Genomic DNA, 13539 nt, shown 5'->3' with positions numbered 1-13539 from the left:
AAAGTATGCAAAATCAAAAACGTACACCCAGAAGCTAACTTTACACTTGTGAAATGCTACTGACTATAAAGCAATTGACTTGAATAAAAAGTATATGTGCATATACTGTATATTAACATACATATGTACAAATGTATAAAATATCACAATACGGAGGCTTGTGTGAGATCTCACTCGCATCTGCCCCATGTTATTTTATATTTCCTTCACTTTCATAGCTGAATTAAGAACAAAACAAAAACTGTGGTAACATTTTAGCCAGTAGCAAAAATAACAAATAAAAAAAACAAACAAAACAAACAAATACAAAAAGTATTGTAGAAGTGATACCTATATTGGCTAACAATAAAAATACATTGCAAGCTTTTTGGAGCACCAATGCCCCTTCAGATTTTGCCTGACGAAGGGGCCTCGGTGCTCCGAAAGCTTGCAGTGTATTTTTAATATAGAAATGTTGTAGGGTACTAATAGTTTGTTTTTGCTCAAGTACCTTCATCCTCCTTGGTTTAATCAGAGCTCAATAAGAGAATTTCTTTCTGGACAACATTGTCTAAATCTTAATTGAGAATGTCAGTTACGAGTCATTAGTAAGTAACTAAGCTACAGTTTGTATATTGCAGTTTACCTGTACTAAATGCTAATGTTCTGATTTGAATTTGATGTACACTATTAATATGCTACTATGTTCTTCTAGTACTTTTATTATAATTCTTTCATGGGCAATCTTGCTATTTGCCTTTCCTTCCACCCATCCCTTCCTCTTAGTCGCTCTAATGAATTTGTGTGTATTGTTTTTGAAATTGATAAATAGCCTTAACCAAGAACATTTAAAAATGACCTGATGCTGCTACTTAATAGTATAAATTAGTATAATGATCCTATTGTCTCACCCAAGGCTCGATACAGTTAGTCTCTTGCCAATGAAGACAAGCATTGGGATGATAGTGTAAACAGCTGTGTGTTCTAGTACTTTTGCTTACCACTACTTTTACTGATAACCTGCTTATCTTTTCTAGTAAATATACTCCTACAGAATCGAAAATACTGTGTAGCCATTGACATTCTCCCAGTATTCTTGACTCTAAATCAATTCAAAGGTGAGAGACTAATGCTGAGAAAATGTCCCAATGTCTAGAAGAGAATGTTTGGCTTATTCAATGTAGTACAGTATATCCTAATTGCTAAGGCTCATTCTTTTCAGACAAAGTACAAACTGTTCTATGGCTTCACCGCCATTTCTCTGATATATAAGATTCCTGGAACTGAGATGTCTAGCGTCTGTTTTATCTATCCATCTATTTTAACTTGTTTACCTGTACACACTGTCTATGTCACTCAGCTAAACACAATAAGAATTAACGACTTGTAATGAAGGGCTACTAAACTCTAAATGATCTTCCCCAATTGTTATTAGTATGTAAGAATCTGTATTTGGACATAGGTTTATATTCTCTCTTTATATAGTGGTCAAACTTGTGGGTTTCTTGCTGTTTCTATTCCAATTCTTTTCCATTAACAGATGCTTTTATTAGGGCCACATCCTTTGCCTCTAGAAGGGAATTATGACACTTGTATCCAGAAATAAAGAGAACAATGAAATCATAAGCAAGACGGAAATTTGCAAACATAAGATGTGCTTTAGCAGCCCCTTCCTACTAATCTATACCTCTGTGTAATTAGCAATTCTCATATCCCCGTGTGTACTTTCCTAATACACATCTCATTGCATTCTCCTCTAACCACTTACTACTCTAGATGTCTTTCTAACCCACACATGTTTCCCTACCCCTCAATGCACTGCACCCAATGTACACACCTGTCATTGTATTTCTTCATCTCACCCAATACACAAACTCCTTCATACCACCCCTTCTATTCTATCAACACACTTCTCTGTATCGTTTTACATTTCCCTTACCCCAACGTGTATTTTGCTTTTATCTTTACCAATTCCTTTGTGTTATCCCCAACCCCTTGCCTCACCCACGCCTTTTAGTATTCACCACACCCCATTCACCCATCTGTTACTGTATAATGCTTTACTGCTGTGTTGTTGAACCTTGTATTACTGTACTACCATCCTCTACCCATTTCCTTATTGTGTTGCCCCCAGCTTGGTTTGTCCCTCACTTTCCTCATCCTCTCCTTAGTTTCAGCATCACTAACTACTCAGGGTAACCTCTGCCTTCCCTTAGTATATTCAGCTGGGCCAGTCTCCAAGTTAAGTTCCTACCGTATATATTGGGGAGTACTTACGAAAGGTTGGAAAACAGAACACATAGGGGGTAATGTAATAAAAGGCACTAAGTTTGCCCAGGAGCAGTAACCCATTGCAACCAAACAGCAGGTAGAATTTTCTGGTCACCTGTATAAAAGCAAACATCCTATGGGTTGCTATGTATTACTGCTTTTGGGCAAACTTTTATTACATATGGGGGTTAATAATATGCCAAAGGTAACTTCACAGATCTCTTATCATGTGTATAGTATTTTTAAGGGATGTACTGTATTTGTGTAAACTCTCACTTTTACTTCTTAATAAAAGTGGTGAAAGTGAGAGTTCACACAATGATGAACTGTGGTGAACTCTCATTTCACTCTTTGATAAATATGCCACATTGTGTAAAAGGAGCCAAGTTATCGATTCCTGTTATGGGACATCTATTGAAAAATATTGCATGAACAAAATGCTGTCAAACCTATTCATTTAAAGTCATGCCCTATATACATTTTCTTTATTCTTTTTCACAGGCTTCTTTAATTTATCTGTATTTCTTTTGATTTGCAGAATTTGCATACAAGTTATTTTATTTAAAAAAATATATATTTTCATGAAAAAACTTTATATTTTTTAGAAGGTAGTTATACATATATTAAGATTATAAACTGTAATTAGCATGGCCCTTTTACTTCTTGTTTAGTCTGTATTTGTATGTAATCTATATATTCAGATGTTGCTGCTTTGTAATATATATATAATATACTGTAGGAATTTCTGTGGGCCAATATAGACTGATGTCTAGCCCTTCTTTACGGTTCTCTGCAGCAGTCAACTTGCTGTCTGTCTCCCCAGCAAGTGTCTTTGTGGAATGCCAGTATTTTGTTATTGATATAGGATTTAAAAGAAAAAGCTCAGCTTTTCCACCATCCAAGGTTATACAAAGCACTGATTGTAGGTTTTCTTTTTATCTGGGACCAGTTGACAACCCTGGAGAAAACAGACAAGTTGGAATCCATGCAAGATCAAAATAGACATTGACAACAGAAGTGAAAGGCAAGTACATTTAGGATCTCGGTGAACATCAGAATGAATAATAAGTGTGTTTGGTAATGGGATGGTAGAGCCATTGAAGAAACGTCTGAACCTCCAAATCTGTGTTACCAGTGGACTGGGAAAGCTTTGTCTTGATGACAGTAATTGAGAGGCTGCTTCTCTCTCTCTGGCAGGCGCCACACGCTCCCTAAAGAACCAGCCCCCTCCCGCTTTGGGAAACAAGTGGAAGCAGAAACAAAGGCAATTGTAATTGCTTCAAGCCGGCTGGCATATAAACTGAACACAGAGAAAGCTCATTGCTGGGGCACACAAGATTGTTATAGAGTATCTGTGCATTACAAAACACTGACTGTCTGACTTAATCATCATTTACTGGAGACAGGATCCAACTATGTGTTATCAAAGCCCGTCAACTCTTACTCCTAAGTAAAGAAATATCAGTGATTTGTTTATGTATTCAGTCCTAATACTTATCGCACATTGCAGTTGTTATAAATTCCTATGACTGGTGATCTTTTCTTGAATAGGTTTCAAAACTGATATGAAATGAACTATCACAGACTTGGCTTCAAAACACATTCCCTGCTTTGTTATCTTTGAGTATGGTAAGGCATAAAATCAACTTTTTAAATAAACTCTTGTGTGAAAGCCATGTTATTTAACCTTCTGGCATTTAGATCTACCGCAATGTAATATTTATACTATATCGCTTCAAAAAAAGCATGGCATTAAGTTAATTTACTAACATCTAAAAAAAGAATCAAAAATGAATGTAGTTCTTTGAAGGCACTTGTAAATGTAATACAGGATAGCAGCTCTAGTGTCCTGGATTTGGCCCATAGCTAGTTCTGCTATCAGATTTGGGTGGGATGAAATGGATGAGTATATCATAGATTATAGTGAGAAATAGTCTGCATCTATAGTTGCAGGATTGACATACTGTATGCATGTAAAGTATGTAAACAATCTACAACTTGGAAGCAGTATTAAGAGTTTGCTCACTCATGCAAGAAACTTTACAGGGAGAGCTTTGATGAGCAATATATCACATTACTGGTGTTGCTAAAACAGAATGAGTAATATGACTTAGCAGTAAGGCTAGTGGCACATATCAGCCAGCAGAGAAGCTCCTGAATCCTGCTCAGGAGCCCATCATTCTTTTTAATGGAAATGTAAAATTAGCAAGCCTAAAATACTCAAACAAGCACTTTCCTGCAGGTTTCTAACCTCTCTGCCAGCTAAAAATACTAGCTGTCAATTAACCTAAATATTGAAGGATATACAATGTTTTAAAAGAACAGAGTAAACACACTATAATGGCAGAGGAAATGGTGGATACATTAGAGATAAAACTGAAGCCACGTGGGTATAAAGTTTCTCAGACTTTAAAGGGATACTGTCATGGGAAAACATGTTTTTTTCAAAACACACCAGTTATTAGTGCTGCTCCAGCAGATTTCTGCACTGAAATCCATTTTTAAAAAGAGCAAACAGATATTTTATATTCAATTTTGAAATTTGACATGAAGCTAGACATATTGTCAGTTTCCCAGCTGCCCCCAGCACTATTAACTGATGTGTTTTGAAAAAAACATGTTTTCCCATGACAGTATCCCTTTAAGGCAACAGACACATTTATAGGAATTAAAAAATGTTTTTTGGTTTTTGGTATTTCTTGCACTAAACAGGTGCAAATTGAAATCAAAAGAAACGCCATATTGCATCCTCCTAGTTATTTCAAGTAATTCCAGGAGGACAAACTAGATAATTAAACTACCACTCTACAGATAATCCTCCACTATAAAGAACTATTGCTTTTGTGTAACTAGAAAATGATGTCACTGTTTATGCTTTAAATTAAAAAAAATAAAGAAAGAAAATATGATTTTTCAACACAAGTCCTATTTATTGTGTTTCTGTAAGTGTACATAGTCATTTAAATGGAGTATTTAAATAACAAATACAATGACTGGATGCATGGCAGTGTCATGGTCCAGACTGATCGTGACCCAACCATAAATGATTTATAACAATAAAAGAACACTTAGAACACTTTAAAAAAGTAATTACTTGCTTAAAATGAAAAGACCAATCCCCAAAAATTTATAAACAATAAACAAATTATCAGTGGTCGACCCAGGACTGGGTACTTAAACATTGTAGCAAAGTTCAACAAGACTGCAGGGTTTGATGGAGTACACCCCAAGTATTTTTTGCTTTAGCTATTTTTATTAAAACACTTCTGAGACAATCTTCAACATACATTATACTTTCTATTGCCTTGTTCATTAGTATATATTTTCAAAAGGCACAAGGGCAGATGGGGTTTTTCATCCCACTCTGGATCAGCTAGAAAAGTAGGTATAATTTATTTCTAAATGTTAAAATGTCTTTTCAATCTCAACACTACGTAACTATATGTGTCATATAGACACACACTTTCATTATACATGTGTATTGTGTTTGTTTGATTAATGAAATTAGGGGTCTATTTATTAAAGGTCGAGTTTCTCTGGACAAGTAGTTTAAGTGAAAAAAAACTTGAATTTTTAGAGATTTATTATGTCCCAAAGCAGCAAAAAATCCAAATTCAAAAATACTCCAGCTGAAACCTGTTAAATCATGTACAAGTCAATGGGAGAGGTCCCTTTAATCATTTGAAGATGTTTTTTGCTTTTACGATTTTTATGTGTTTTGAGGTGTTTGACATTGGTTTTCGCTCCAAAACTTGAAAAAAATCAGATTCAAAAAAGTTGCATGATTAAAATGTCAAATCGAAAAAGTTGGACGATTCGAATTTTTGCAAGATTTTGTCGCAACTTTTTGTCCCACAGATTTGTTTGAGAATAATTATTGGTAAATTAAGGGGATTCGGATTTGGCAGTTTGGTGGAATTTTTTTTTAATAAAGTGAGCAAAAAGTTTTAGTTAATAACCCCCCCAAATCTTACAATCTTAAATAAAGACCAAAGCAGTTTCTTCATTAGAAATATTTTTGAAGATATACTTTACTTCATTGCTTTCTCTCTTTATTTTTATTTGATCCCCATATCCAAAACTTCTACATTTACTTTTATTTAAAGTTTGTCACATTACTTGTCTTGTGCATGTATTAGAAGGAAATTAATCTGTTCCCGTACCTTATTTAATTCCTATAATTTTCTCCATTGGCTCCATTTTTTCTTTCTTATTCCCCTTCAGACATTGGTAAAATTTCTTACCAGTGACACAGGCTTAGTAAGCATATTTGGCAGGCACAGGATTCTTGCTAGTGAATGACTTCTCACAATATCCCTCCTACAAGAACCACAGGGACAGAAGAGACTGTGCCACTTATGTGCATTTATCATCTATATATAGGTATAACGCAGGAACTGGCCTTAGAAACACATCCTCTTGTTTTAGCAGAGAGTCAATGGGAGTAAGCAATAACTGATGTGATCTAATACTCTTAACGCAATCACAAATGAAAGAGGCAATTAGTAACCTGCTGAGAAAAGTAGAGCATATTCTATGGAGTGACTCATTGCCCTTAGGGAAAGCCTTCCTTATAGACACACGGTTGCTTTCAAAAGTTTCCATTGATAAAAAGGGTTATCTCTCTCCTGCATTTATATGGCAGACCATTTAACCAGATTAATTACCATGCTTGGCAACAATATAGTATGTTGGCAACCTCTGATATTTTCCTAATGCTAGAAGAAGGGTTTACATTCATAAATTGCAGCCTGCTCACCATCACCCTTATGGATTGTATATACGTCTACTGATATCATTTACCATACCATAAAGCAATTGTTTTTCTAAATGCATCGGGTAGCATCACTCGTAGATCTGGCGGTTGGCTCTTGGTCCTTCGGTGTAATTTGAACATATATGGGGTGATTCTAAAGAATTCTACACAGTCCCATTCAAGCTTCACTAAGGGTAAAACTGCTGTTAACATCTTTCCTGTCATTCCTGTCTTATGCCATAACATTCATTTCTCTCATAAAAAAAATATTAGATGGGCACAATTCCTGTTGCATCTTTAGGGCATTACAGATGCAATACAGACATTTTATCTCCAGACCTGACCAGTCTCAAGCTGTACCTACTAGGAAAATAGTAAGTCTGTTTCATAAGAACAGTATTTATTATGCAACATGTTAGCCACGCACCCACATATTTTTGTTATTTGTACATTTTGGCACCTATGATGATCATTTTCACTGGTTAGCCTCTGATACAATCCAAACAAAGTCTAAACAAAAAGCCAGGTCATGAATTTAATGAATGACACGTATTAAGCATTTTCTGCTGACCCAAAAATGTGCTTGTCCAATTTCTCTAAAAGTTCTTATAATGATGTTAATTCAGCCAACATGCCCATTGGTCATATCCATGCAACTAGCCCATTGACCTGCGTGGTAATATTGCACTAATATCTAGCATTCCCTTTGAAAACCCCCAACACTCGTTGCCCCGTTGATGATCTGATCATTTTATTCTGGTGTATTAATGTATCATATTCTTTCAAGGTATAGATATGTCAAACATTATGGCACAGTTTGTGTGAGAAGCAGGAAGATTTCCCTCCTTGGCAAGGCTTATTGGTCTAAAGACTTCAGTGGAATCATGCTCTTTGATATTAAAATGATCATATTTAAAATGTATTCTTTTTCTCCTTACTCACTATAACTAACTCCCTTGGATCTCTGAACCTTGACAGCCATGCATTTATAATTGTAAAAATAGATGCTAAGGGCACATTGGGGTTTGTTTGAAAAGATTAACCCATTCATCTATAGAATAACACAAGTAATATGCTAATATTTTCCAAGCAATTAATAAGCTCTGCTGCTATGTTTCATTACTTCCTACTGTTCATAGACCAATGGTGAGCTACAGCTTGTTTCAAATTCTGAGGAGAAAATGGCAGTCCCAACATATCTGCAACTTTCATGTGATTTAGCAGTACTCATTAGAGAAGATAAAAGGGCAGTAGTTGGCAGTGCTTGTTCATAATGATGATTATGCACTGAATTGGTGCAGGTATCCACGTTGACTAAAATACATTTTGACAGTTCAGCAATGCGGTCATGCAGAGGGCTTTTAGCATCATGTGACTATTGAAATGCAAATAATCAATGACAGCATGTTTCTAATAATACTAGTATAACCATATAAGGTACCAATTCCTAAATGTAAAATTGTGTCAAGATGCTCAGGTAACATAAGGGCGAATGGGTATTTTCATTTTCTCAGAAAACTATAAAAGATATAGATGGGTCAGTATCTGGCAGAATGAGGTTCGGTAGGTTTTAGATGGCGAAGTAGGGGGTCGAAGTTTTTTTTAAAGAGACAGTACTTCGACTATCGAATAGTCAAACGATTTTTACTTTGAATCGTTCGATTCGAAGTCGTAGTCGAAGGTCCAAGTAGCCAATTCGATGGTCGAAGTAGCCAAAAAAAACATTCGAAATTCGAAGTTTTTTTTATTCTATTCCTTCACTTGAATTGAGTAAATGTGCCCCCAAATCTTTGTAATGTTTAAATGATTTTTAGCAGGCTTAAGGTATGTGATCCAAACTATTGAAAGACTCCTTAGGTCCTGAGCATTCTGAATGATAGGTCCCATATTTGTACTAAACTATGAATATCAGCAATGCGTAATACATCATTTGGCTGCAGTAGAAATGCATATAACCTCAGTATTGTTAGCAATGGTTGGGCCTTTTTAAACCTCAGGCTGGATTGTGGTAACAGGGCCCTAAAAACTGATTTTATGTACGAATGCTGTCCCCAGAATCAGTGTCCACTAAGGGCCTTTTATTTAACAAGCTTGAATCCTTGTCTCAATACATCCCTTCTAACTAACTCTGTAACATGTAACTGTTTTCAACCACCACAGACAACATCTTTGTTATTTCTACAGAAAACAGTAGCTTGCATTAATTAAAATATACTCACACTAGGGGTTATATATTTTGCATAGTCCTTGCCTTATAGTCTTGCTATTGGGGTATATGGCCTGTCTTGCTACCAAGCTGTAAATAGGGAAGAAGCACACCAACTTACACTGGCTTATGTCTTTATCATATTTATTGCAGACATTGTAGCACAAGGGGTTGGTCCCTGAAAGCTTGTGCTACAACATCTGCAATAAATATGATAAAGGCATAAGCCAGTGTAAGTTGGTGTGCTTCTTCCCTATCAACAGCTTGGATGCTAATTGACTTGGAGGCAGTCAATGAATTGAATGCACCCCATATGCAAGTAAATGGTGTGCAGGATAACCTTTTTTGCAAAGCTACCAAACATGGCCCTCTGATACAGGCTACTCTCCTCCTTTGCCAGTTTTTCTAGTTGCAGTCCTAATATTGGCTAATCCATACTTTATATTCATTTCTAATATCAAACAGCACACATTCTGTTCCTTTTTGGTTGTGTTCTTTTAAATCAAATGCTAAAAAAAAACAATTTAAAGAACTTTACTGTAAAATAGCTGAATAGTTGGCAGGTCCCCTGAAAAAAAACCAAGTCAAGCATGTCAAAAGTAATAAAAGTAGGCACCCTAGAATTATGACAGGGCATAAAATGTTTGAGAGGATTAGGTTCAGGACTTTCTCAGTTGGCATTACATAAGAAGAAGAAATGCTTAGCCAGTATATCAGATGGTTACAACTACATATGAATGGGAATCCCCTGCTGACATTGCACAAAGAGCAGTCAATATTAGAGTCTGTTGGCAGCTATAAAAAAATCTGTGTGAACAGCTGGCGACATTTCTATTTTGCTTGCTACTGTCCATTTGCATTGCAGCTGACTCCCAGGCAGTTAAACACCTGACCAATGAACTCCAGAAAATGCTTGTCCATGGCAACTAATACTTTTTTATATTAAGCCTTTTAGCACTAGTACAATTATTTTTGTATCCAATGGAATATATTTTATGCCCAGCCACTTACATTTACAATTGTGACAGCTTTGTGTTCTAGTATTATTAAGCTTTGTATTTAGATTTTTATTTTGTAACCATGTCTGTGCAAGGGTCCTCTTGCTATTGCCAGCCATGTGTTGCCAGTAAACATGTGGCACCGCATTGATCAAAAGGGAGTCCAGTAGTATGGAACCAAAGGCCTTGTTATGATGGTGAGCTGGAACTATAGATTCATTCTGTTTTGTACTCCTTTGTGGCCCATTATACCACCTTTTGTGGCTCTGATCTTTTAATATTAGACCAGTCACTAATGGCATGGGGAGAGTCTAGGTACCTGGTTCTCTGTAGTATTATGGCTCAACCTTGCATTATTAGGGATTACATCTGCTGGTTGTCCCTCTAAGCCAGGGATCCCCAACCTTTAGAACCCGTGAGCAACATTCAGAAGTAAAAGGAGTTGGGGAGCAACACTAACATGAAAAATGTTCTTGGGGTGCCAAATAAATACTGTGATTGGCCATTTAGTAGCCCCTATGTGGATTGTCAACCAACATTGAGGCTCTGTTTTGCAGTACAACTGGTTTTTATGCAACTAAAACTTGCTCCCAAGCCTGGAATTCAAAAATAAGCACCTGCTTTGAGGCCACTGGGAGCAACATCCAAGGGGTTGGAGAGCAACATGTTGCTCGCGAGCTACTGGTTGGGGATCACTGCAATGAAAACACGGACACAGCCAACAGTGTATGCACTGTGGCAAGTATTGCTCTTATTATTAAAAAAGTACATTAACCAGCAAATTTGTGGCTATGCAAAATAAACTACATTACTGCATCCAACTTTAAGACAAATTCAGAGAACTCATGACACAACCTTGCGTTTATGAAAAAGCTTACAATTAGTGATGGGTGATTTTATTCGCCAGGTGTGAATTCGCATCAAATTTACACATTTGCCGACAGTGAATAAATTCACAAAATTGCCGCAAAAATTCGCCAGTGAAAATTCGCTGGCATCAAAAATATTTTGATGCCGGAGACCATTCCAACGCCAATGACAATTAATAGGCGTCCATTGACTTTAATGTGTGTCAGTATTGGCGTCGGAAATTCAAAATTCGTGTTTTGAAAATTTTTGCAGTTTTGCGAATTCCTCAGGAAATTCGCCCATCACTGCTTACAATCTAAAAAGAGAGAACTCTAAAGAAAGAATCAATTTTGCCACTTAAAGATAAGTTTAAAAAGGATGATGATATTTATATTCAGATAAAACAAGTAGGCTATGTAAGCCCTTTGTTCAATTACCATACCGTTTGTTCAGTTACAGTATACCTTGCATGTGATTCAGACTGAATGCTGCTAGATAAATTGTTTTTAAAACTGATAGAATTCGATGTGAATTATCTCAGATGGTAGGTTTGCCATATCTGAGCTGGAGAACAAATTGAATCTATTTTGTAGAAAAATATGTTGAAGTAGAAATATGTTAGAAAAAAGTGATGGACTATGAAATGAGGTTTTATAAATAAATGCTCTCTAAATAGAACTCTAAAACTTCTCCTAACCATGCAAAATTATTAAAGCAATTTCTTGATGAAGAATACAAAACTAAAGCCACTTGTTAGTGTGCTAAACGTAAACTATTATTTGAAAAAACATATTGTTCATCTTTGTGCTTGAATTCATAGTGTAATGTTTACAAGATTTTTTTTAATACTTTGACTTTATATATTTATGTTTGACTCCATCATTTATATTTGTATTTTAATGCAAACCATGGCACATTAAGGGGCCAATTCACCAAGCTCGAGTGAAGGATTCGAAGTAAAAAAACGTAGAAATTCAAAGTGTTTTTTGGGCTACTTCGACCTTCGACTATGACTTCGACTTCGAATTGAATGATTTGAACTAAAAATCATTCGAATATTCGACCATTCGATAGTCGAAGTACTGTCTCTTTAAGAAAAAAATTCGACCCCCTAGTTCGCCACCTAAAACCTACCGAACCCAATGTTAGCCTATGGGGAAGGTCCCCATAGGCTTGCCTAAGTTTTTTTGGTCGAAGGATAATCCTTTGATCGTTGGATTAAAATCCTTCGAATCGTTCGTTTCGAAGAATTTAATCGTTCGATCGAAGGATTATTCCTTCGATCGAAGGATTATGCCTTCGATCGTTCGATCGAAGGATTATGCCTTCGATCGTTCGATCGAAGGATTATTCCTTCGATCGTTCGATCGAAGGATTATTCCTTCGATCGTTCGATCGAAGGATTATTCCTTCGATCGTTCTATCGAAGGATTATTCCTTCGATCGTTCGATCGAAGGATTATTCCTTCGATCGTTCGATCGAACTATTTGCACTAAAATCCTTCGACTTCGATATTCGAAGTCGAAGGATTTTAATTCCCAGTCAAATATCGAGGGTTAATTAACCCTCGATATTCGACCCATGATGAATTTGCCCCTAAAAATGTGATGTAACTGAATGAATTGTTAAAAAACTTGGGGTGATAATAGAATCCCTTGAAGAATAAGAAGAGAAATTTCATAATGATGGAATATGGGATCCCTTATCCAGAAGCCCATTATTTAGAAAGATCCAAAGGATTACAAAAAGGGCACTACTCCATACTAAGCAATAATTCTGTTTTTATTTTATTTTTCTTTGAAATAATAAAACACCTTGTTCTTGATGATAACTAGGCTAGAATAAATCCATATTAGTGGCAAAACAATCCTATCGGGTGTTAAATGTTTTAAACCTAAAGCCAGTCCTAATTACAGTCTGGATAAGATATAATTTCTTCTGGTGGAATTCAAATGAGTTAGAAAATGAATTATCATGGTAGTGCCCAACACATTAGTAATTGCTGCAGAACCCACACCTAATTTTTTATAACAATGTTGGAAAACCCTATGTATTACAATTCTAAATAATCCTAAGAAACAGATCAACTGTATCTCACTCATCTTTAAAAATGTTCTGCACTGGCCAAAGGGCATTATAGCTTAGCAGATCAGCTTGATTTCAGCCCTGCTCACTGTATTGGAGGAAATATGGAAATGGTCTATTGCTGTAAAACAGAATTACTGCCAAGCCTACCTTTAGATGGATTATATTGACTGGAGACAAGAAAGTATCTGGTAGTCCTCAAAGAAGGACTGCTTATAAATTCCTTGAACTGCTTTAAAAACACTATAAATCCCAACCCCTGTGGTGTTACTAAGATTGGGAAACATTTAAGATAACAATCAAATGTCATTTGGCCTAGATCCAACATTAGATTCTGAACCTATTCTCTTTTTGCTGGCATCTGGAACTCATTATTTGCCATGTCTTTGTTATT

The 13539-nt window shown here is 36.0% G+C and overlaps 1 long non-coding RNA gene across 1 annotated transcript in view; it reads left to right on the top strand.

Annotated features, from left to right (window-relative positions):
• Window positions 1-3909, top strand: part of LOC108715576 — a 78510-nt gene extending 74601 nt beyond the window's left edge. The window contains exon 3 of the long non-coding RNA XR_005960967.1: window positions 3200-3909. This is a non-coding gene — a long non-coding RNA (uncharacterized LOC108715576). The remainder of the gene's footprint in view (window positions 1-3199) is intronic.
• The last annotated feature ends 9630 nt before the right edge of the window (window positions 3910-13539 follow it).

This window comes from Xenopus laevis, chromosome 4S (genome assembly GCF_017654675.1).
Source record: "Xenopus laevis strain J_2021 chromosome 4S, Xenopus_laevis_v10.1, whole genome shotgun sequence".
NCBI lineage: Eukaryota > Metazoa > Chordata > Amphibia > Anura > Pipidae > Xenopus > Xenopus laevis.
This window is presented reverse-complemented; position numbering and strand designations above follow the sequence as displayed.